The sequence below is a fragment of the Vigna unguiculata genome, chromosome 1 (genome assembly GCF_037176805.1).
Source record: "Vigna unguiculata cultivar grain cowpea cultivar isolate G323 ecotype 2 chromosome 1, ASM3717680v1, whole genome shotgun sequence".
In the NCBI taxonomy this organism is placed as follows: domain Eukaryota; kingdom Viridiplantae; phylum Streptophyta; class Magnoliopsida; order Fabales; family Fabaceae; genus Vigna; species Vigna unguiculata.
In genome coordinates this window covers 7501-12500 of record NC_140792.1, presented here as the reverse complement: position 1 = coordinate 12500, position 5000 = coordinate 7501, and positions in this window count along the sequence as shown.

Sequence of the window (5000 nt, the reverse complement as noted above, 5' to 3'; positions counted from 1 at the left end):
GTTTTTGAGATGTGAAGGTTGGATTGGCCTCCAAATGCCCCCAAATGAATACCATAAAAGTCTTGGTGCACAAAAGTTTTGAGTTGGTTGGGTTTTGCACATGGCCAAGGTTGGCGGTGCACCACGGCATAGCGAAATGGCTTGGTGGGGAGTTTTGTGAAAAAATGAAATTCGTGGTTTTTGAGATGTGAGGGTTGGAAAGGCCTCCAAATGTCCCCAAATGAATACCATAAAAGTCTTGGTGCACAAAAGTTTTGAGTTGGTTGGGTTTTGCACATGGCCAAGGTTGTCGGTGCACCGCGACAAAGCTAGAAGGCTTGGTGGGGAGTTTTGTGAAAAAATGAAATTCGTGGTTTTTGAGATGTGAGGGTTGGAAAGGCCTCCAAATGTCCCCAAATGAATACCATGAAATTCTTGGTGCACGAAAGTTTTGAGTTCGGAGGGTTTTGCACATGGCCAAGGTTGGTCGGTGCACCGCGGCATAGCTAGATGGCTTGTGTGGAGTTTTGTGAAAAAATGAAATTCGTGGTTTTTGAGATGTGAGGGTTGGAAAGGCCTCCAAATGTCCCCAAATGAGTACTGTAAAAGTGTTGGTGCACAAAAGTTTTGAATTGGATGCATTTTGCACATGGCCAAGTTGGTCGGTGCACCACGGAATAGCTAAATGGCTTGGTGGGGAGATTTGTGAAAAAATGAAATTCGTGGTTTTTGAGATGTGAGGGTTGGAAAGGCCTCCAAATGCCCCCAAATGAATACCATGAAATTCTTGGTGCACGAAAGTTTTGAGTTCGGAGGGTTTTGCTCATGGCCAAGGTTGGCGGTGCACCACGGCATAGCTAAATGGCTTGGTGGGGAGATTTGTGAAAAAATGAAATTCGTGGTTTTTGAGATGTGAGGGTTGGAAAGGCCTCCAAAAGCCCCCAAATGAATACCATGAAATTCTTGGTGCACGAAAGTTTTGAGTTCGGAGGGTTTTGCACATGGCCAATGTTGGCGGTGCACCGCGGCATAACTAGCAGGCTTGGTGGGGAGTTTTGTGAAAAAATGAAATTCGTGGTTTTTGAGATTGAGGGTTGGAAAGGCCTCCAAATGCCCCCAAATGAATACCATGAAATTCTTGGTGCACGAAAGTTTTGAGTTCGGAGGGTTTTGCACATGGCCAAGTTGGTCGGTGCACCGCGGCATAGCTAGATGGCTTGTGTGGAGTTTTGTGAAAAAATGAAATTCGTGGTTTTTGAGATGTGAGGGTTGGAAAGGCCTCCAAATGCCCCCAAATGAATACCATGAAATTCTTGGTGCACGAAAGTTTTGAGTTCGGAGGGTTTTGCTCATGGCCAAGGTTGGCGGTGCACCACGGCATAGCTAAATGGCTTGGTGGGGAGATTTGTGAAAAAATGAAATTCGTGGTTTTTGAGATGTGAGGGTTGGAAAGGCCTCCAAATGCCCCCAAATGAATACCATGAAATTCTTGGTGCACGAAAGTTTTGAGTTCGGAGGGTTTTGCACATGGCCAATGTTGGCGGTGCACCGCGGCATAACTAGCAGGCTTGGTGGGGAGTTTTGTGAAAAAATGAAATTCGTGGTTTTTGAGATTGAGGGTTGGAAAGGCCTCCAAATGCCCCCAAATGAATACCATGAAATTCTTGGTGCACGAAAGTTTTGAGTTCGGAGGGTTTTGCACATGGCCAAGTTGGTCGGTGCACCGCGGCATAGCTAGATGGCTTGTGTGGAGTTTTGTGAAAAAATGAAATTCGTGGTTTTTGAGATGTGAGGGTTGGAAAGGCCTCCAAATGCCCCCAAATGAATACCATGAAATTCTTGGTGCACGAAAGTTTTGAGTTCGGAGGGTTTTGCTCATGGCCAAGGTTGGCGGTGCACCACGGCATAGCTAAATGGCTTGGTGGGGAGATTTGTGAAAAAATGAAATTCGTGGTTTTTGAGATGTGAGGGTTGGAAAGGCCTCCAAATGCCCCCAAATGAATACCATGAAATTCTTGGTGCACGAAAGTTTTGAGTTCGGAGGGTTTTGCACATGGCCAATGTTGGCGGTGCACCGCTGCACAACTAGAAGGCTTGGTGGGGAGATTTGTGAAAAAATGAAATTCGTGGTTTTTGAGATGTGAGGGTTGGAAAGGCCTCCAAATGCCCCCAAATGAATACCATGAAAGTCTTGGTGCACGAAAGTTTTGAGTTGGTTGGGTTTTGCACATGGCCAAGTTGGTCGGTGCACCACGGCATAGCTAAATGGCTTGGTGGGGAGTTTTGTGAAAAAATGAAATTCGTGGTTTTTGAGTTGTGAAGGTTGGATTGGCCTCCAAATGCCCCCAAATGAATACCATGAAAGTCTTGGTGCACGAAAGTTTTGAGTTGGTTGGGTTTTGCACATGGCCAAGTTGGTCGGTGCACCACGGCATAGCTAAATGGCTTGGTGGGGAGTTTTGTGAAAAAATGAAATTCGTGGTTTTTGAGTTGTGAAGGTTGGATTGGCCTCCAAATGCCCCCAAATGAATACCATGAAAGTCTTGGTGCACGAAAGTTTTGAGTTGGTTGGGTTTTGCACATGGCCAAGTTGGTCGGTGCACCACGGCATAGCTAAATGGCTTGGTGGGGAGTTTTGTGAAAAAATGAAATTCGTGGTTTTTGAGATGTGAGGGTTGGAAAGGCCTCCAAATGCCCCCAAATGAATACCATGAAAGTCTTGGTGCACGAAAGTTTTGAGTTCGGAGGGTTTTGCACATGGCCAAGGTTGGCGGTGCACCACGGCATAGCTAAATGGCTTGGTGGGGAGATTTGTGAAAAAATGAAATTCGTGGTTTTTGAGATGTGAGGGTTGGAAAGGCCTCCAAATGCCCCCAAATGAATACCATGAAAGTCTTGGTGCACGAAAGTTTTGAGTTCGGAGGGTTTTGCACATGGCCAAGGTTGGCGGTGCACCACGGAATAGCTAAATGGCTTGGTGGGGAGATTTGTGAAAAAATGAAATTCGTGGTTTTTGAGATGTGAGGGTTGGAAAGGCCTCCAAATGCCCCCAAATGAATACCATGAAATTCTTGGTGCACGAAAGTTTTGAGTTCGGAGGGTTTTGCTCATGGCCAAGGTTGGCGGTGCACCACGGCATAGCTAAATGGCTTGGTGGGGAGATTTGTGAAAAAATGAAATTCGTGGTTTTTGAGATGTGAGGGTTGGAAAGGCCTCCAAATGCCCCCAAATGAATACCATGAAATTCTTGGTGCACGAAAGTTTTGAGTTCGGAGGGTTTTGCACAAGGCCAATGTTGGCGGTGCACGGCGGCATAACTAGCAGGCTTGGTGGGGAGTTTTGTGAAAAAATGAAATTCGTGGTTTTTGAGATTGAGGGTTGGAAAGGCCTCCAAATGCCCCCAAATGAATACCATGAAATTCTTGGTGCACGAAAGTTTTGAGTTCGGAGGGTTTTGCACATGGCCAAGTTGGTCGGTGCACCGCGGCATAGCTAGATGGCTTGTGTGGAGTTTTGTGAAAAAATGAAATTCGTGGTTTTTGAGATGTGAGGGTTGGAAAGGCCTCCAAATGTCCCCAAATGAGTACTGTAAAAGTGTTGGTGCACAAAAGTTTTGAATTGGATGCATTTTGCACATGGCCAAGTTGGTCGGTGCACCGCGACTAGATAGGTTGGTGCCAAAATTTGTCAAATTTAAGACCTTGGCCAAACTGAATGAAATTTTGTGGGGAGGTTCCTGATATTGTTTAGTGGTGGACTGGAAAAAATGAGGTCGAAATTCGAAGTCTACATGTGCTTTTCTATTTTTCCCGATTTTACACATACCCGGTAAGTAAAAAAAATAAAAAAATAGTTCCCCTTCGAGAAAAATTATGAAATTTGGTGAGCAAGGAGATACCATTATTCTACGAATTACTGCAAAAAATCGCATCAAAATTCGAAGTGTAGCCCGAGATATGGACTTATGTCTGCTCAAAAAAAGTGTATCTACTTGTACAATTTTGCCTTTTGCATATTAACCTCTTATAGGGGGGGAGTGCTCCTTGAGCCGGCCAGCTCCACACTGGCAGGTTTTAAAGGGAGCTTGATGAGGCCTCCCCCCTCACGTGGTGCGTGCGTTAGCATGTTTATCATGGCACAACTAGCCTCTTCATAGTTGTTGAGCTTTATTAATACCAACACACGGTCGTCACTGATCGTTGGTTAGCTCGACAGCTAGTCCCTCGGATATTGTGGAACGTTATTTTCATGCCTAGCGATGCTTGACCCTGCGTCACTTGATGTTTTCATTTGCTTGCTTGCCCATGGTAGGTGGGGGGTGGACCGTCTTGTGGTGTGGTGTCTTGCGAACGTGAGGGTGTGTGAGTTGTAATCGAGATGCACTTGCTGGCTGGCTCCATGCCTTGCGTATCGAACGGTCAAGCATGCATCTCTTCCATTTTCACCCGTTGCCTTGGGTGATATTGGTTGATCAGTCCCTGTGTTGCCTACCCACTAGACGGTACTTCTGTGGTTGCTTCGAATTCTATCTTTCCATCACGAAGAGGTGTTGGAGGATCCTAATGTCACGCACGTGTTCCATCTAGTGAAACATCTCAGTGATGCACGTGTTGTGGCTAGTTCTTTTGGATGCGGTGCATTATATGAACTCGGGTTTACTTTAGCGACCCAGTCAACATAATTCGGTTGTGTCCCTTGATTGAGACGTTGTCCTTGAACTTGTTGTGAACAATATCGTTCTTCCACAACTCGTCGTCTTGAGTGCGATGGAAGGCAAATAAGATGTGCTTTGGCATGTCATGCACGTACTCGATTGCGGGAAGTGTGAGAAAGTGTTGTTGACAACCCGTGGGAAATGGAATGTGACAAATCGTGATGAGCTCTTCGTGGATCTGCGAAGAAGACGACCTTTGGGCCTGTTGGAAACGAGGGAGGCGATGTTGAACTGCGAAGAAGATGGACTTTTGGGTTGTTTGAATCAATGGGAGGCCACGCGAGAAATCCGAATACTATGGACTCTT